This window comes from Heloderma suspectum, chromosome 3 (genome assembly GCF_057233095.1).
Source record: "Heloderma suspectum isolate Gila_16-S chromosome 3, 16-S_ref, whole genome shotgun sequence".
Taxonomy (NCBI): Eukaryota; Metazoa; Chordata; class Lepidosauria; order Squamata; family Helodermatidae; genus Heloderma; species Heloderma suspectum.
The window spans coordinates 292,920,701-292,942,207 of NC_139460.1; positions in this window are offsets into that span (position 1 = coordinate 292,920,701).

The window sequence follows — 21,507 nt, forward strand, 5'->3', positions numbered from 1 at the left end:
CTGGACCATAACTTCTTACGAACATTTAAAGGGCTGCAAACTTTCCTTTACTCTATCCCTGGAATCACCTTTCAATGCTTCAATGATAGAGGTATCTAAGGATTAAATACAGTGGCTCCAATCCAGCTAAAGTTAGTTGCGACTAAATCCTATGGATTGAAAAGATTTGTGACTAACTTGTCCCATTGCTTTCAGTGGGATTCGGTTGTGACTAACTTGAGCTGGAGTGGAGTTACTGTATTTGAGAGTACAAGTCTGAATGCAAAATACATTGTATCTGAGGTTGTAAATCTTTCCTGTCCGCATTTTTGTTTGTTTCCCCCAGGGAAGTGATTCTAATTGAGAATTATTTGCTTTAATGATCAGGTGATTTTTTTTTTCTTGAGAATGGCAATCTATCTTATGAGATGCTCCTGTGGCACATTTCGATTCCAAGAATAAGCGTAAGATTCAATTTGCCTTCTTACAAATGGGATGGGAGTTGGAAGTGATCAGTAAATCCAGTTATGAGTAATTAATGACTTCACTGCAAATGTGCTTGCATAAAAGCCAACAATAACAGTGAAGGCCAGACTTTTGAAAAGGGCTCAGGGCCAGATGTACAAGAGTACTCTCTCTCTCTTTCTCTCTCTCCAAATAAATGCCAGATTGTGAACAAGACTTAGTTACTTTATAGACATAAAGGAAGGGGGCAGATTTTTCAAAAGTGCCAGCCAGCTGGAAATCTTGGGAAGTCTAGGGGGTCGTAACACTGGGCTTAGCTTTGTGGGTGATGGCTACAGATGAGGGCTTTTCCACATGGTTACAGGAAGCATGTGGGAAGCTTGCAAGCAGCAACTGTGTGGGTGGCTGCTAGTCATTTCAATCTATCCCAAGACTGTAAAATGAAGTTCAGATGGGAAGCAGAACAGGTTGTCATCAGCATACTGGTGGCATCTCAAGCTTGTCAAGCTTCTTCAGATATTAAGGATACTTAACAAGAGTGAGCAAAATCCTGCTTCTTGTGTTCATGCCCACTGTTAAAATGAAGTGGGGATTTATGATGCAATCAGTATGCTTACTCTGAAGTAAGTCCCATTATGGGTCTATACACTTATGCACAGGGTAGGGGAAATAAGATGAGCTTGAACTCTTTGTACAGGATGTTAAATAGGACTTGATAGGTATAACTGAGGACTGATGAGATGACTCCCATGATTGGAATGCAGCAGGCGAAGGACATAACTTGTTCAAAATGAATAGATGCAACAGAAAGGATGGAGTAGCAGCATTATATTCAAAAATGTGTACACAGAAATTAAAGAGAATGAACAAGGTAGCCCCGGAGAGAGCATATGGCTAAAGGTAAATGGAGAAAGAATTTAAAATAAAAACAACATAGATCTGTCTACTACAGATCCCTGAACCAAGGAGAGGATTTGGTTGATGCATTCCTGAAACAAATGATCAAGGACTCGTGGGGGTGGGGTGGGGAATCCTTATAAAATTTGCAGATTACTCAAAACTGGGAGGAATAGCTAACACCTCAAAAGACAGGAATAAAATTCAAACTGACTTTGATAGAATGGAAAACTGGGCCAAAACTTACAAAATGCAATTCAACAGAGATAAATGCAAAGTTCTGCATTTACGAGAATAGACAGATATGATCAAATGCACAGATATATGTGAAAAGGGTCTTGGGATAGTAGTCAGTCACAAGCGAAGCATGAGTTAGATGCAGCTACAAAAATGGCTAATGTGATTTTAGACTGTATTGTTTCTAACTCACGGGAAGTAATAGTTCCACTGTATTCTGCACTAATCAGACCTTATCTGGACTACTGTGTTCAGTTCTGGTCGCTGCAGTTTAAGAGTGATGAAGACAAACTGGATTGAGTTCAGAGGAGGGGAATGAAGATGGTTAAGGGTATGGAAAGCAAATCCTATAAGGAGAGGTTGAAAGAACTAGATACGTTTAGCCTGGAGAAGAGAAGATTGAGAGAAGATGTGATAGCACACTTCAAATACCTGAAAGAGGACAAAATCATGTTCTCCGCTGCCCAGAGGGAGAACTGGATCTAATGGGGTTATGTTACAGTATTAAGAGGTAATTCGTAATGGTAAGAACAGTTTAACAATGGAGCCTATTACCTACAGTTGTGGTGGGTTCTTCCCTCACTAAAGGTCTTCAAGTAGAGGCTGGGCAGCCATCTGTTGGGGATGTTACAGAGCTGCTTGAAGACCCCTAGTGAGGGAAGAAGCAGGGAGTTGCCCCCGATGGCCTACAAGCGCTCCTCCAACTCTGCAGTTCTATGCTTTGTATGCCCAAAACCTGGAGAGCTGCTACCAGGCAGGGTCAACAGCACTGAGCTATATGGACCAGTGGCATGACTCAGAATACTGCCGCTTCCTGCCACTTTGCAGCCCAGTCAGCATTATTCAGATGGTGGCACTGGTCACCCTTCTCCTTCTCGAATCATAGAAGAGTAGGGTTGGAAGGGGCCTATTCTTCTTTATTTCATTTCTATACTGCCTCATAGCCGAAGCTCTCTGGCTGGTTCACGACAGTGCAGGCATATGGGCCAGGATCTCTGCTCAATGCTGTCAGTGGACAAAACCTGCTGCAGATACTTTTCTGAGTAGGCCCCGGGACTTGGCCCCAGGCGTGGTGATACGGGTTCAGACTACTACTTCTTTGTGTGGAATCATATTAAGCAAAGACTTTAAAAAATACACCAAGAATGGGTAATTCTTAATTTTAAAATACCCCCCCCACCCCAATATTTATCTTGGCTTACAAGTTACTGGACACAAGGGAAAGCCCATATGAAGATTGCTTTGGATGTGTCTCCATCCCCCCTGAATATTTCAGATTTCAAAACAAGCTTAAGTGATTCTAGCTTTACACAGGATTGCATAGGATTTTTTTTTCTGCAAGGTAATAAAGCTCCTGTCTGGAGCAGACAGACATAAAACAGAACAAGCGATAGCCAATATCTGTTCCCTCATTCATTGTTGTTGCAAACTCTGTGTGAACTAGGTCCAGCCTGCCTCTTCATAAATTATGGTAGTCAAGTGACCTATATGTATTTCAGCAGAACAGTTTTTTTAAAAGTCTAATTGAGTAATTTATTTAGTAGGAACTGGTGGAATGCAGTTTTTCTTCTGCTTGGAAAAAATGACAAAATTAATCAGTTCTCTATGAACTATGTCAGACTGAGTGTGGTGTTTAAGAAATTCTGGAAAGAGAATTAGTGGATGTATATATAACTGTTAAAACATGTGTGTGTGTGTGTGTGTGTGTGTGTATATGTATATATGTGTGTGTATATATATATATATATATGAAGTTGCACTCTGTGCCATTATATTCTCAAAGAAATAGCCACAAGCCACTACTGAGTAGGGTGGCCACCTAGAAGAGAAGCATGCTAGATCTAACACGAAGGCCAAGTCAAGACATTTTGGTGCATGAAGTGGAAAATCCAAATGACCTCCTCCCACACACACACACACAAATTAAACATAGGCATAATCCACTGAGAAGCCCCATTGAAATGAATGGAAGCTGCAGAATGATACTGTAGTGGGTCTCCTACAGGAGAATTTGTTGTGGATTGTGTTCTATGTGTTTAATCCCAGGATTTCCAACATGGTGCCTGTGGATACCACTCTTGGCATATACCAAGTTCCATGATCCTCCTGGTTTTAATTTTATTTTTATAGATTTTTAAACCATTTTTTTAAAACTGGAAGGCTGACACACTGCTAAGCCAAGTGCTGCTCCCCACACCATCTTTATATGGGTTCAAATTAGTGGTTTTGTGTTTTGACCCCCAGGCCACATCTCTGCTTTGGGCTTAGGTTCTTGGGCGAGTTACTTTTATTTTATTCTTATTACCAGTTGCCTGTTGGGAAATGAGTGTTTTGTGATTGTCCATGCCCACCATGACAGCCATTTTATGAATGGCAGCCATTTTGTGAAAGTGCTCATGACATTCTTGCAAAATTCCAAATGTGCCCACCAACCCAAAGAGGTTGGGACCATCTGTTCCCCATTCTGCTGCTGTTAATAGCAGCCAAAAATGAAAATAAATCCGATGTCTGAAGTGTTTGCTTCACCTTGCACCACCTCAGGGGCCACCACTGCAATAACATTTTTTATCAGTGGTCGTGGCGGCGGCGAAACTAGGCAGAAACAAAATGCAAAGCCTTTTTGAGGATGAATTATTTTTAATAGTACATATGTTCAAATTTCACAGAACTCATCCTCATGCAGGTTGTTAAAGGGAGAAAATGTTTTGTAAGGGGAAAAAAGATATTTAAGGGTTACAACTGTGAGGCCTGTCTAAAATGTGTTTTACTATTAGCCTGGGAATGGAGGAACTGGAAGCCCTCTAAAGTTGAATTTGATGAAGATCTGAGCCTTGCATGCAAGGGTCTCAGATTACATGGGAGATCATTGACTTTAAGGGCAATACAGACGGGATATCGGTGATCTACAATTAGATCACTCACAGTCACAAACTACTTAAAAGCAGCTGTGCGGGGCTCTGATTTTGAGCAGAACAGCTGTGCTGGAGGAAATGGGTGTTAACCATGCCCAGTGCTACTTTCCTTATCTAAATTACTACCCTTCCTACACAGCTATTAGCCCTGCAGTGGAGAAAAAAAAGCAGATACCATACAGGACAAGAAAGGACTGTACATCCAGCTTTTCAATTATTTCAGAAACTAGTTTTGGAAAACCTGGAAGGGTTAGAACAAAGTCTCCCTGGCATATACAACAACATTCATTAATTTTATGTATTTATTTAAAACTTTTTCTGTCCCACCATGCCCTTTCAGCAGGGGTGAGCAACTTGCGGCCCTCCAAGTGTCTGCCCTACAAATGCCATCATCCCTCACTGATGGTGACTAGCACTGATGGGAGTAGTAGGCCAAAACAACTGGAGGACCACAAGTTGCCCACTTCTGCTTTACAGCAATGACTAAAACAAGCACACAGTGCTAATAGCACATTTCAAGAACTAATAACATTCAAAACCAGCATACAAATCATCTGAATGCTGCCACTTGGGTCCCCAGAGATGGTGCTGCTGGAGCTACCATCTCTTTCACTTTTTACTTGGTCAAGTGGGAAGGGAGGCTGGTGGTTCTCCCCTCCCCACCCGCTCATGAGTGAACAGCCTTACCTGGCAGCAGCAAAGACCAGTAAGTCCATGTGAGAACAAGGGGAGGGGCAAGGCTTGGACCAGGGGATCTAAGTGGCACCAGTGCGGTGGTGGTACATTTTAAGTGCAGGCACTCATCATGACAGTCCCCATAGCCACACCCCCAAGGAGAGTTAACAAAAATGCAGGCAGCTGTGTTGATCCATAGCAGCAAACCTAGCAGCTTTCATCTCCACCAGGAGCAGATCTTCTGTAAATCTCCTAAGTTGCAATCCTATGCATGTTTAGACAGAAAAAAAGTCCTACAAGTCCCAGCATGCTGACTGGGGAATGCTGGGAGTTGCAAAAACCCTTTTCTGTCTAAGCATACCTAGGATGGTGCCCTTAATTGCCCATTTGAGACCAAGACACGCCCAAACAGTTTGCATTAGAACAGAGAACAATATATTGTTGCTGGGGTAATTCATTTCTCCCAAGCTACTGTGAGGATTGCAGCTCATGCCCTGCTTGTGGGTTCCTGGTCAACAGCTGGTTGGCCACTGTGTGAACAAAATGCTGGACTAGATGGACCCTTGGTCTGAACCAGCAGGGCTCTTCTTGTGTCCTTATGTGTCGTCCGCATGTATGCAGTTGCTAATTGTTGAACATAATTGTGTGAGTGTGTGTTTGTTTTGATGACCTAGCAGAGAACAGTTGGCATTTGCATTTGAAGCCAGGGTCCATCCCTGGGATTGCAGCTACGCTTTTTTCCAGCAGCGGTGTGATTATGAAAAAGGCTGCTGGTCAACATATTTACAGTCCAATTCTTACTTGCCCAATAATTCCCAAACTGGGAGTTGGGACACAATGGTTGGTTGCAAGAAATGCACAAATGAAATTATGGAAGGCTCCTGTGATCCCAAAGTAGCTACTCGCTGATAGGGCAATCATGTGCCCTATTTTTCAGAGAATAGTCCGATACTATGGGGCTTCTCCATCCTTGCCCCATGATACACACACTTTAAACGGCTGATGGTCTTCTGTTTGAAGGCAACCTCTATTGAAGGGCTATCCAAACCAAGGCTGGTGTATAGATAAAGAACCAAGAAAGGAGAGCAGGAGCCTTGAAATTGCCCATCTACCTACTCAACAAACTGAGTGGCCGCAGGTCCTCTGTTCATAGTCTTCCCCACTACAGTAAGATGTGTTGTATTTCTAGTTAAAATGTAGTGGTGAGTTCTAAATCTCTCTCTCTCTCTCTCTCTCTCTCTCTCTCTCTCCCCCTCCAATACTATGTCCTCTTTTGTCCTCTTTTTTGATGATACATTTTCTGCCTGCTAAGTCTCTGAATTATTCATGGCTCTGCACTTGCATTATCCAATCACTCCAGATAAAGGGAGATAGTAGAATTACCCACCCCTTGGGGCTGAACTGACATATTGTGATAAGCACTTAATTATCAATTGTATGGTTGCCTTTTTTTTCTTTTCTTTTTTGCATTGGGGGCTGGGCAAAACACAACACTGTTTTGCTGTTTGGGAAATGCAGCACTGGGAGATAAGGAATTTAACCCTTTGCCCCCTTGGCTGCTATTCGCCCTGGAAGGAAAACTGTCCTTGGTGCCAATAGCAGCTTCTCTCCTGGGATAAGTAGCAACCACCCTGGTGATTGTGGTGGGGTGGGGAGAAGGAATGTGGATGAGGCAAAGAGCTGAATTCTCACTCCCACCCATGCTGGGGTTGTAATTCTGTTTTCTCCCCTCCCTCGGCTGCTAAGTACAGAACATGGCAGCTCGCCTGATTAAAGGCAGCCGCCGGCGAGATCACATCACTCCAGTGCTGAAGGAGCTGCACTGGCTACCAGTTGTTTTCCAGGCCAAATTCAAGGTGTTGGTTTTGACTTTTAAAACCCTATATGGTTCCGGCCCAGCCTACCTCAAGGAGTGCCTCCAGCATCACCAGATAGGCCGCTCAACAAGATCAGCCTCGGATGGCCTTCTCTCTGTCCCATCAGCCAGGACAGCTAGGCTGGTGAGGATGAGGGAGAGGGCCTTCTCTGTGGTGGGCCCCACTCTGTGGAACTCCCTCCCTAGGGAACTCCGCCATGCCCCCTCTTTAATGAGCTTCCGCCATGCATTAAAAACATGGTTGTTCAGGCAGGCATTTGGGGTGGGCTAGGGTAATTTTAGAAATGTGATGTTTTTAATGGTGAATTTTATTGTATAAACTGTTTTTATTGTTGTACATTGCCCAGAGTGGCTGGGTGATCGGCCAGATGGGCGATTAATACGTTAAATAAATAAATAAATAAATAAATGCCTTTCTCCCATGTGCAAAGCACACAATTGCTAATTAAGCACTTAATGTAATGTATCGCTTGACCTTCAGCAGAAGAATGATCAGAACAGATGCCCACTCAGAAACACAGGAGGTAGTGTGGCCGCTTGTGAATCACCCCAAAAGAAGACAAAAAAATAATGAAAGAGGAGACAGCAATTAGCATAACATGTGCATATGCTAATTTATATGTATATATGCAAATCTAGAAATAAGTATTATAATTGTAATAGAAACATGGTACATCTCACCACAGCGTGGAAGACTGTGACCAGATCACCCGTGTGCCTTGCTCAGTCTGCTGTCCAGCTGCTGTTAATGGGCAACTTCAAGGTCCTGTTCTTCCTTCTGGTGGTTCTTTATCTTTAAACTGGACTTGGATGGGACAGCCCTTCAAAGAGAGGACTCCTTCAAAATGGAGGACAGTTCTCTGGCAGCCCTTCAATAGAGGACTGTTCTCTGTAAAAGGTGACACCTGGCCATCCTAATGGAGTGTGTATAAAGTTCTTATTCTTACATAATCTAAGTGTAAACCTTTGAACTCAATGGGACCTATTTCTGAGTAGGCATCCATAGGATTGCACAGTGAGCGGAATTTCTAGGTGTCCAGAACATCAGACAATAATGCCACTCCACCCTATATTTAGGTACGCTTATGATTAACAAAGTGGAGATTCTATATGGATCAAAGCCAGTGGAGGCCCCTAGAGGTCCTCCACCAGTTCTTATTCATTATTCACCCTGTCTGATACGTACATAGCAAATGGGTCACGTGGGCCTTGGGGTTGTTAGTTGAGACTGCCAACTTTCCACTAGGCAGGCCACTCATGCTACAATTTGCCTAGCAGGCCACAATGAATAGGTTTCAAAAAGTAAATATGAAACATTAAGTTAAGCTTCCTTGTTCATTATTTCATCTGTTATTACAATTACAATTCAAAATCACTCTGTTGATTTAACCTGGTAGCATGAGCCCCAAATTTCACAGCAAATCATTTAGAAAAAAATATTATTATACTGAGAACATCACCATAGTAATATCTGTTCCTCTCATCATCTCTACCTTGCCCAGCAACTCTGTCAACTTTTCTCTTTCGAGTATATTAATTTTTTTTAAAATAAAATGTATTATTTATTCTTGCATTTGTATCTGCCATTTTTCCCCTTGCAAGGAACCCAAGGTGGCTTACACACTCCTCCTCCTCTCCACGTTATCCTCATAACAACCCTGTGAGGTATATTAAGCTGAGAGTCAGTGACTGGCTCAAAATCACCCAGTGAGCTCTATAGCCAAATGTAGGCTAGTCAGAGCCCAGATCTCCTGAGACTCAGTGCAACCACTACACCACACTGACTCTCAGCTTTGATGTTAAAATCTACATGCACTAAAATCTCCCCCAGCTCTGCCTCCCTTCCCACCTAGATTCTGATAAATGCTTGGGTCTCAGGGAGACCTTTGCATGAAGGTCTTGCAATATGCTTCAATTGTTTGTCATGTCTACACATGCTGGGAGATTCTGTTTGACATGAAGGGTACCTGAGATGGAATTACTTCTGCTTGATATGAAAAATGTCTCAGACCGAGGACTGCTTCATATTCCATCTTTTCCTTCAATGTGAGTGCTAGGGGGTTTGGTGGCCACTTATGCATTGCCAAAAAAAGAGGAAATGCACCACCAAAAAAGAGGATGAAGGAAGATACTAATTTTCATAAGATTTGCATATGCAAATTTATATGTATAGGTACACATTTAAAAATAATTATTATAATATAAATATAATACATCTCACCATAGTGGAGAATACTGCCAAGATTACCTGTGTGCCTGCTCAGTCTGTTGTTACTAGTGAAAGGGGGGGTACCCGCATAAAACTCTAAACCATGCCCCTTTTTCAAAAGTGACAGGTGTCTCACCCCCTTTGGAGACCAGATGTCCCGCCCTAGCCGGACGTCCCACCTTTGGAAGTCCTGCCCCGGAAGGAGCAATCAGCTGGTCAGGTCATATGACCTTCAGGGTCACCTGACAGGGTCAGGTGACCCCTCTATGAACTTGTCATGCCACTGTGGACCAATAGGACAAGGTTTCAGAGCCCTAACAGGTGCGGGTGTGGAAATGGCCCTGCAGGCCATTTCCAAACCCTCCCTGGATTGGCCCAGCAGGGCCCATGTGGCCCTGTAAGGTCACGCCACACCCCACTGACCAATAGGGACAGTTTTACCCCCCCGCCCGAAAAACAACCTTTCCTACCAACCAATCAAAAGCAGGGGCAGTCAGATTCGACTGAGGCAGCCTTTTTTTTCTTGTCCTGACATGTTTCCTGCATAGAGAACATGGAGACGCCAGGCACCCTTGAATATTGAACCCTAGAAATGCTGTAAGCTGAGTAATGTCTACGTACTTTAAAAAACAACTAGAAAGGGAGAGCCTGCTATAGCTCCTGCGAATGTAAGAAGAAAAGATGCAGCTGTGGCAGAGAACACACATGTAGACATTTTTACAGAATTCCTGGAAAATTTGAGGAGGCTGTAAGCAGCCTGTTAAAACAGTGACGACCATCCACAATAAGCAGTTCAATAAAACTTTAAGGAAGAAAGGAACTTTACATCTATATAGATGTACTGCCACAAAAGTTATAATTGCAGTTTTCACAGAGCTACTAGGGGGCAAGCTTATAGAGACAGAAAAAGAGGTTTCCCAGTCAAAAAACATTTTATATTACGTTGTCTAGCAGCACCCCGCCCTTTTTTCTTTCTTTCTGCAGAACACTTGGTTTTATATTTAAAACTTACTATAAGCTTACCTGCAATCTGCCCCATGACCCTGGCCTGGACATGAAAGCTGTTAAGGTTTCCCCTCCCAAACTATGCTCACCCCATAACATGACTGTTGAGATGAAGAAGACACAGCTCAAGCAAGGGACTACACAGAACTGTCAGGATCCAACTACTAGAGTTTTGTGTTAGTCTTGCTTAGCAGCACCCCTTCCTTCCTTCCTTCCTTCCTTCCTTCCTTCCTTCCTTCCTTCCTAGCTCTTGTTTTTATATTTAAAACCTACTATAAGCTTACCCGCAATCTGGTCCTTCACCCTAGACACATTTAAAATGCTGCTAGGGTTTCCCAAAAACTGGTCCAAGAAGTCACCCCTGTAAAGTGACTTTATATCATTAATTCCCATTTTGAGATGTAGAAGCCACCCCCACAGATCATCAGGGTTGTATTATTCAAAGTGTAGCAGCTTTTTATTTTCCTCACTGAGAAAAGACGTAAACATTTTATAAAAAGCAGAGAAACAAAGGTTGCAACATTTCAGATCTGAAGCAAAAGGATCCTTTTACAACAAATCTGTTGTTGTTGTTTATTCGTTCAGTCGCTTCCGAGTCTTCGTGACTTCATGGACCAGACCACGCCAGAGCTTCCTGTTGGCCGTCGCCACCCCCAGCTCCCCCAAGGTCGAGTCCGTCACCTCCAGAATATCATCCATCCATCTTGCCCTTGGTCAGCCCCTCTTCTTTTTGCCTTCCACTTTCCCTAGCATCAGCATCTTCTCCAGGGTATCCTGTAGTGATGTACAAAAGTCACTTACTGTTTCGCGGATCTGCTTCACGGTGGTGGGGGGGAGACGCTCCGTCCCTCCCCCCAGAATCCTCGACGGGGGGGAGGCGCTCCATCCCTCCCCCCAGAGTCTTGCCTGTCCGGCTCCGCTCCGCAGGGATTCCATGGAGCCGCCAGCCGGCTCCGCCTGCAGCCAGACATCTGACCGCTGGGCAGCAGGGACGCAAATGGCGGCGGCCGTAGCCGCCGCCGTTTCCATCCCTGTACTTAACCGTGATAGGCTATGTAAATATTTACATAGCCAATCACGGCAAAGTAAAATAAAACACGTACGCAAATGGCGGCGGCTATGGCGGCCGCCATTTGCGTTTGCTATTGTTCGCCGTTCTACCCTACGTAAATATTTACGTAGGCTAGAAAGGCAAAAAATACCAAACGCAAATGGCGGCCGCTGTAGCTGCCACCATTTGCGTATGCCGCGCCTGGTCATGGCCGTGCAGGAGACCAGCCACCGCCGCTGCACCTGCTGCTGCCGCACTCACCGCCGCCGCCCCGCCGCACTCGCCACCGCCCCGCCACCCTTGCCGCTGCCGCTGCTGCCACCGCACTCGCCGTCGCCGCACTCGCCGCCCCTGCCCCCGCCGCTTGCACTTTCTTCTTTCATCTTCGGCATAAGGTTCCTCGTCTCCTCCTCACTTCCAGCCATCAAAGTGGTATCATCTGCATAAGGTTCCTCATAAGGTTCCTCAGCTCCTCCTCGCTTTCAGCCATCAAAGTGGTATCATCTGCATATCGGAGATTGTTAATGTTTCTTCCAGTGATTTTAACTCCAGCCTTAGATTCATCAAGCCCAGCACATCGCATGATGTGTTCTGTGTACAGGTTGAATAGGTAGGGTGAGACAACCCTGCTGTACTCCTTTCCCAATCTTAAACCAGTCCGTTGTTCCGTGGTCTGTTCTTACCATTGCTACTTGGTCGTTATACAGATTCCTCAGGAGGCAGACAAGATGACTTTGTATCCCATACCACCAAGAACTTGTCACAATTTGTTATGATCCACATAGTCAAAGGCTTTAGAATAGTCAATAAAACAGAAATAGATGTTTTTCTGAAACTCCCTGGCTTTCTCCATTATCCAGCGGATATTGGCAATTTGGTCTCTAGTTCCTCTGCCTTTTCTAAACCCAGCTTGTACATCTGGCAATTCTCATTCCATGAATTGCTGGAGTCTACCTTGCAAGATCTTGAGCATTACCTTACTGGCATGTGAAATACGTGCCACTGTTCGATAGTTTGAACATTGTTTAGTGTTCCCCTGTTTTGGTATGGGGATATAAGTTGATTTTTTCCAATCTGATGGCCATTCTTGTGTTCTCCAAATTTGCTGGCATATGGCATGCATCACCTTGACAGCATCATCATCTTGCAAAATTTTAAACAGTTCAGCTGGGATACTGTCGTCTCCTGCTGCCTTATTATTAATGTTTCTTAAGGCCCATTCAACCTCAGTCTTCAGGATGTCTGGCTCTAACTCACTGACTACACTGTCAAATCTGTCCCTGATATTATTATCCTTTCTATACAGATCTTCCATATATTCTTCACACCTTTTCTTGCTCTCTTCTGCTTCTGTTAGGTCCTTGCCATCTTTGTTTTTGATCATACCCATTTTTGCCTGGAATTTACCACCGATGTTCCTAATTTTCTGGAAGAGGTCTCTTGTCCTTCCTATTCTATTATCTTCTTCCACTTCCACGCATTGCTTGTTTAAAAATAATTCCTTATCTCTTCTGGCTAACCTCTGGAATTTTGCATTTAATTGGGCATATCTCCCCCCTTCACTGTTGCCTTTTGCTTTCCTTCTTTCTTGGGTTACTTCCAGTGTCTCAGCAGACAGCCATCTTGCCTTCTTGGTTTTCTTTTTCTTTGGGACGTTTTTTGTTGCTGCCTCCTGAACAATGTTGCGAACTTCTGTCCATAGTTCTTCCGGGACTACTAAATCTAGTCCCTTAAATCTATTCTTCACCTCCCCTGCATATTCATTAGGAATATTAGTGAGCTCATATCTAGGGATGTACGAAAGCCTTACCTGGCTCCATGCCAGGTGGGTGGGAGGCGCTCCATCCCTCCCTCTGGAATCCTCCCTGGCTGGCTGTGCTCCACGGCGGCTCAATGGAGCCGCTGGCCAGGGCCAGCTGCAGCCAGAGTTCCGGCTGTGGCCGGGCTGCTGCGGCTGCAAATGGCGGCCGTCGTAGCGGCCGCTATTTGCATCCTTGCAGTAAGCCGTGATAGGCTATGTAAGTATTTACATAGCCTATCATGGCAAAAGGCAGGGATGCAAATGGCGGCCGCTATGCCATTTGCGCCCCTGCACTTTGCCATGATAGGCTACGTAAATATTTATCACGAACAAAGCCAGCCACGCAAATGGCGGCCGCTATGACGGCTGCCATTTGCAGCTGCAGCAGCCCAGCAGCGGCCGGGAGACCAGCCTGAGCCACCGCTGCCGCATCCGCCGCTGCCGCATCCGCCGCCAGGTAAGCTCCGTCCCGGGGGGATTCCTCAGGGTGGTGGGGGTGGGTAAGGCTGTTCCGCCACAGATTCTGGGGATTCAGTGAGGATTCTCACTGGAGTCCGTGGTGGAATTCTCTGACATCCCTACATATCTAACTGATTTGTGGATCTTCCCTATTCTCTTTAGTCTGATTCTAAATTGTGCAATAAGAAGTTCGTGATCTGAACTACAGTCAGCTCCAGGTCTTGTTTTTACCGACTGTATAGATGTCCATCACCTTTGGCTACAAAGGATGTAGTCAATCTGATTTTGGTGTCAACCATCTGGTGAAGTCCATGTATAAAGTCATCTTTTAGGTTGTTGGAAGAGAGTGTTTGTTATGCACAGTGAGTTGTCTTGACAAAATTCTATCAGCCTATGTCCTGCTTCATTTTGTTGAATACCCTGGGGAAGGTAATGGCAACCCACCCCAGTATTCTTGCCATGAAAACTAAATGGGTCAGTACAACCAGAGATATGTCGGTATACCATCGGAAGATGGGACTTCCAGATTGGAAGATGGTCAAAATGCTACTAGGGAGGAACAGAGGATAAGTTCAACCTTTTACAACAACTCTGTAAGGAAGGCAAAATTATACATTTTGTACAAAACAGAAAACAAATGTTGGGAGGGTTACACCAGATACTCAGAGTAGACATGTGTTTAAACACCACTAAGATTTTGTAAAAATCCTTTGTCTGTTTTTCTTTGTAAGCCAGCTGTTAGCAGATTGGTAAAAGTATTGATCCAAACTCGTATTCTTTGAGAGTGTGGGATTCCCTAATACCTAAGAGACAGAAAATTTTGCAATAACAGCCTTTAAGTTGCTATGTATGGAAGTAACCATTAAAGATACATGAAGAAAGTGCTTGCAGCCCCCAACCCCTGGTACATTTATACATAGGGGAAATATACTGTTGTAGCCCTGAACAAGAATTTTGCAAAAGTACACTTGTAGTTTTTGGTGGTACTTAAAATCAGGTTCTTAACAGTTTTTAACTGTAGAAGCCACCCCATAGATCATCAAAGTTATATTACCGAAAGTGTAGCACATTTTATTTTCCATGGGGAAAAGTAAGCATTTTGTAAAGAAGTATAGTACAAAGATTGCAGGGGCTAGCAACATTTCAGGTCTAAAGCAAAAGACATCCTTTACAGCAAACCTGTAATGTAGACATACACTTGATTTATCTTGTAAAACACAACGAACATAGAACTGAGAGTATGCATAAAGCTAGTTTTGGGCTCCTGAAAACCATGTGCTTGGAATTGCCAAGGAAGAAGAAGGTGTGGTGGTAATTAAGCTCTTGCATAATTTCCCTGCAAGTGGATAACACAAAACATCCTTGGAGGTGGAAAATCCCTGGTTGTATCCAATCGCGGCCCCAGAGTTCACGCAACAGGATTTGGAGGTATAAAAGAAAAGTGCAAAGCCCAGTGCTTCCTTTTTCACCTGGACAGGCAGTTACATTTTCTCCTAAAAGTTAAGTATACTTCTGTTTCTCTACTTTAACAAATAAAATAAAAAAAATCTTAAAGAAAGACCTGGGCATGACCATGCTTTTAGCATCAAGCCAACAGACCAAATAGCATTCTGTGTGTGTGTGTGTGTGTGTGTGTAGGGGGGGGGTATATTGTATAGTTTCAAACCTCTAGTATATTGTTTTTTAAATAAGCTGTTCTGTTTTTTCCACAGAAAATTTTTCCCAAAATGTGTTCCTGACATTCTTGCAGTTCTGCTAGAAGGCAAGTAGCTCCCCCCCCCCCGCTCTTTTGAGGTATTTTGTATTTTGCTAAAAGGGTAAGAGAAATTCTTAGCTTTAAATAGGGATGTCAGAGAATGCCGCGACGGATGTCGGTGAGGCTGAAGTGCATTCAGTGCCAGTGCATTCGGACCCCCGAAATCCATCGCGGAATGGCCTGCCACCCCCCGCCCACCACAGATCCCCCCCGGGACGAGACTTACCTGGGGTGGATGTTCCGGATGGCGGTGGCTCCAGCAACAGCTTTGGCAGTGGCGGTGGCTGGTCTTCCAAATGGCTGCCGCCGCCGCCATCTGCAGTCTGTGCCTTTCCCCGCCCCCCCATAGACGTGATAGGCTACGTAAAGACTTACGTAGCCTATCACGTCTGGGTTTTCAAAAAAAAAAAAATGCATACGCAAATGGCGGCGGCTACAGCCACCGCCATTTGCGTTCCTTATTTTTGGCCGTCTTAGTCTACGTCAATATTTACGCAGACTAAGACGGCGAAAAATAAGGAACGCAAATGGAGGCAGCTGTAGCCACCGCCATTTGCGTACTTTTTTTTTTGTTACCCAGAGCCCTCCGCGACCGGAAATCCGGCTGCAGACGGCCCTGGCCTGGGCCTGGCTGGGGAGCACAGCCAGCCGTCGAGGATTCCGGGGGGGAGGACTGGATCGCCTCCCCCCCATCGAGGATTCCGGGGGGAGGGACGGAACGCCTCGCCCCCCATGAACAGAATCCGCGAAAAGGTAAGTCACTTTCGTACATCCCTAGCTTTAAGGGTTTTTAGCTTGAGGACTTGAGGAGGGTGGTGGTTGAGCCTTTGTAGAAACCTAAGCATTTGCAGAAGCTTTGTTAAGTTTGTTTTGCCTTGATTCAGCCTCCAATCATGCAGCCTTTTGACAGGGCTATAGATTTTTAATCCTTCCCCCCAATCTTAGACTTTTCAACTATTGAGACATCTGGGTAACTTTAAAAAAAAATCTGCAGACCCCGATGCCACTCTTGCTAAATAGCACAAGATAGAAACTCGCGAGACCTTTGGCCTGAGTAATTTTTAATCTACAGGCCATCACTTCAACACCAGCCTTGCAGTGTAAAACAGCATCAACCCTTTTGGCCAGGCATATGTACTTCCAAAGGGTTCTGTTTTAAAAGGTGTGATTTGTAACCATTCTCTGGAAATGAGGCTTTAAAATCTTTGTACAGGCTTGTGGCTAAGAAGTTAGCATCTCAGTGCTTTCAGTTTTCTAATACATTCTTTTACTCTTTTGACCCCTCATCCGAGAGAAGAATTTAACTTTTCTTTTTACAAAGATGCTGTGAAACCTTTAAGCTTTAACACTGAGCCCCGATTATCTGTAGGATAGGTTTTTAATAGTGTAACTTGCTTTTACACTGTAGCCCTTCTGATTTTAAACGTGGCAGGTGCTTTGTCAATTAACCCCCTCTATCAGTATAGTTATACTGGAGTTGCCTGCAATCAATTACTTTAAAAGACTTTATTATAATCCATAGGGCATTTTATCTATACCAGCCTCAATTTATTTGTGGCTGGTTGGGGAGAGGACAGCGGGGTAGGGGGTTCTTGGTTGTAGGCCATATGCAAGGGGGTTGCTTTTTGCAAAAACTCTACAGGAAGCAGTCTCCAAACTTCTGGGCAAATTATGTCCCCATTTAAAATTACGTACAATGTAGCAACGCTATGCTTTGCTACTTCTTTGTAGCTAATTCAGGACTGCGGTGCCTAAGTCTTATTTTGATCAGGATAGGAAGCTGACTCTGTGCACCACCTCTTCATTATAGTTTCTTTCTTTCTGATTCGTGCAGGACTTCCCAAACCTGCCCTCTGTCCCCGAAACCCAAATCTGCTGGAAGCGCAGCATCCCACTTGCAACAATCTTTGGCTGTGTCCCAGCCAAAGACCAAGAGGTCAAGGGAAATAGCATTGTTTTAAATATCTGTTTTACAACATCCTCCACCAAAGATGTAACTTTTGTAGTTGTTTGCTTGTAAGACTAGATTCAGATTGCTTCAGCCATTGATCCTCAGAAAATATAGTTCAAGTAGTTTGCGGGGGGCAAGCATCCCTAAGCTGAGATCCACAAACAGGGGGGAGGGAGGGCATTTAGCAAGAGTTGGGATAAGGAGACCATACTTTAAAATGGAAATAAATTCTCATTTTTAAATGCGCTTTTCCTGCTTTTCCTTGTAAACTAGCTGTTAGCAGTTTGGTAAATTTATTAATCCAAACACCTATTCTTGGGGAGTGTGGGATTCCCTTATTCCTGAGACACAGAAAATTTCACAGTAACAGCCTTTAAGTTGTAGCATAGAGACGAAACCATTAAAGATACATGTGGCTTGCAGCCCCTCTTGCACATTTGGATGTAAAATTCCTTTTTTAAAGTTTTATTAAACCACTTTTTATGTATTGTGTTGTAATGCCTGCATTTCTGCAAGCACATATTGTACTTTTTGCAGCTACAGCAATGTTCAAGGAGGATGTTTAGAGTTTGATGTGGGTACCCCCCTTTCCCTACTGTTATTGCCTAGGAGCTAACTGTTGATGGGCAACTTCAAGACCGCTGTTCTCCCTTCTTATGGTTCTTTAACTTTAAACCAGGCTTGGACTGGACACCTTCAAATAGAGGACTATCCTCTGTAAAGTAGAAGCCACCCATCTTCAGTCTGATCCTGCAGGGTTTATCTTATGTGCAATGAGGATTCTAATCTATATTAAAGATGCAACCTCTGAATCTGAGATAGCGAACGTGAAAACAATTTTTAAAATAGTCTTATTACAGTTAGTAGGCATAATCCAGGAAAAGTTAGCTGCCATGTTTTAGAAGGTCTATATGCCTTTAAGAGAGGATAGTGTTCCAGCTGTGAGAACTTGACAGATTACATTTTGTTGGATACCAATGAGAATGGCAATACTATTCCCTATATCATGTCACTACCACATCATAGAGAACAAGGTGAAGTACAGGTAGTAGGTCCTGAGAAGAACAGCTTTTTTAGAAATCAGATCATAATATTGCTGTGCCAAAACTGAAGAGTCCGATAGCTTGCCATGTCTGAGATCCTGATGGGTAGCAATTTCTAGCTACCTCCAACAATGGCACAAGCACACCTATACTATTTTGCCACTCCTAGAGTGGGGGACAACAAGACAATGCACAAGTGGTAGATTCTGAGAAGTGGGCCTTTCTGAAAACCAAGTGTAATATTTTCTTATCCCTGGACCATACAGGGAGAAAGTGTCCCAAGTAGAAGTACCTACCATTGCATCTTCTCAGTGTCATCTGGTGGAGCTTTTCCAAGTAGCTTGGGGCCTACTCCAGGGAATCTAGTGGAACCCTTGATGGCACATAGTGAAATGTTTGTGTGACATTGTGAGGGTAAAATCACTTGCATCCACCATGTCATAAACTCCACATTTATGGTAGGTCAATCAATTGAGATGTTCAGAGCATTGTCTGGTCCTACATTATTAGATGAGTTTCACTTTATACGGCCCAAAGATGTGGACAAGGAGTGTTTCCAGAAATAGTCTAGAACAGGGGTGGTCAACTTGTGACCCTTGAGATATTTTGGCCTCCAAATCCCATCAACCCTAGCTAGCACAACTAACGGTTGTAGGCCAAAACATATGGAGATCCACAAGTTGATCACCCCTGGTCTAGAAGATGCTGACAAAAATGGCTTTTTGAAACTAGCATAGTTTATGTACATAGGTAAGTACTTTTTTCCTGTACTTGTATCCTAAAAAATATGTTGTTGTAAATTGGCCTTAAGGTGCGCCTACTTTTTTCCATATTTTCTTCTACTGAGTTTGAAAGACATCCATATAGTTTGCTTTATATTTTGTTTCCAGGCTATGACATATAATAATATTTATTTAAATGTCAGTAATACTTTAAACATTTTGAAATTTAGGAAGCTTGAATGTCTTCCTGTATATGTCAGTTGAGTGAGGAAATGACAGAACCATCTTTTCTCACTAGAATGTTCAGATCATTCATATTTTTAGTGGCATCTGTAAGGAGATATGGGAAGAAAAGTGACCCTGTAAAATAAGTAAAGGATGTCAATGGTGGTGTTAGAATCATGTTTATTTAACCTAGTTCTGTGAAGCCTTTGTGGTGGTGTGAGGTTTTATATGAAAAGAGATTGCTTTGGGATTGATACTTTTGGCACGTGCAGTCAACTTACATAACTCCATAGTCTTTACATTCAGAAATGTCACGTGCTAAATGAAAGCTTATTTTTCTTTCATACTGCACTGAATTGCTGTTTGAGCAGAGGATAGAGAATCTGAATGCAGCATTGAGTAGGACATTTGTTTCCATTTGCATAGCTCATAATTCAGTAATGAGAAACAGATGGGGGAATGAAATCCAAAACGGCTTTGTTACAGAAACTATCATGAAAGCTACATCTCATTTGATTAAAAATATAGGAACACATAAGCCCCTACTATTTCCTTCTCCTAAGAAGAATCAATCCAAAGTATATCCATTGAGAAATACAATGAACCCCCTTTTGTATAGAGATTACATCTTATTGTAAAGTTAAGCAAAACTGACAATTCTACCAGCAATCAAACCCATTAGTAGATTGTGTTGAAGTGATTACCCTTTGCATTTAAGTACAGCTAATTAACTGTGTTCTGCTCCCAGTACAGACAAGCTGCAGCAATTTACAGCTGAGCTATACATGCGCCAAAACAACCCAATGCACTTTTTCCTGGATTGTACCACTTTAATCTGCAGGGAGATAAGCATGTTGGAACACTTCTCTCTCTGCACAGCTCCAGGAAGTGGGCTTTAGGCTAGCTTTCTCCTGGGCATGCTGGCTTCATGGAGACTTCAGAGTTGTGATCCCTCATCTGCAGTCTGATCTGCACCACAGGATTTGACTGGAGGTGTAGACTGGCTTCCATGCAGGATTCCTTGTTAATTTTTTGTTTTTAGTTTGTTAGTGTTTTGCACAAATTTCAGAATTTAGGCCAGTTGGGTTCAAAACACTCCAGTGGGTAACCGGGTCAGGTTTAAATAGATAAACGCCACCACAGAACCAAAATTAAACTAGAATGCGTTAAATGTTTTATTTAAGAAACTTAGGGTGCAATCCTATGGGGATAGGCTGCTGCCTCCGAACTCGGAGGCAACCACCTATCCAGTGCAGTGCAGGGCAGGAGAAGCATGGAGGGGATAATCCCCTCTGCACTTCAGCCGCCCTGCATTTGTGGCTAGATAGCCGATTTTGGCTGTCTAGCTGTGGGAAGGCGGAGCGGGGGAGGCGGTTGCTGGACGACACATAGGATGTGTTGTACTGGCATTTCCACCTTTCCTGCCCCAGAATGCCCCTGGAATGCCCAATTTTCACCACTTCCAAGCAAGGAGCACAGGGCCATTCTGAGCTGCTTGCGAGGTAGCACAGGAGGGGGGGAAGGTCGGTTCTCCAGGAACTGACCTTGGAGCGTGGGCTCCAAGGTCGATTCCCGGAGACTGATGTATCCTATGGCCTTCTAGCTGCTGACTAGCGGCCATAGGATTGCTCCCTTAGGGTGCAATCCTAGGCATGTTTAGAGAGAAAAACATCCTGCAGTTCCCAGCATGCCTCAGCCAGCAGGTTGGTTGGGACATGCTGGGAATTGTAGAATTTTTTTCTGTCTAAACATGCATAAGATTGAGCCCTTACAGAATCAAACAGTCACAATGGTGAGCATAATTCGAAATGTTCTTTGTGATTATATTATCAGCAGTGAGAGAAAATGTAATGTAAATTTGAGATTAGCTAAAAGGCCTTCAATTGACAAAACTGCTGCTACAAAAGTAGCAAGGAAAACAGCTAATTGAATCAATAGCATAGCTGGATGAATAATGTGACTTCCCAACAACACCCTCCTCTGAACCCATGGCTTGTTTTAGGGTTATGTGGGGGTTGTTTAATCCTCACATAACCCATTCCCGCCTGGTTTGGATGACATGAAAAGCCATGGGTGTGGCTTGAATATTCAAGAGCACTTAAAACAGTTAACCAAGTTTGGTTCAAAGATAGTTCTGAGTTCAGAATTATTCTAAGATCCAACCTTTAGAATATATTCTAAGTCCAAACTTCAGAAAATAAAGGGTTAAAATTATCTCAAATTCAAACTACAAAAAGAGTTAGC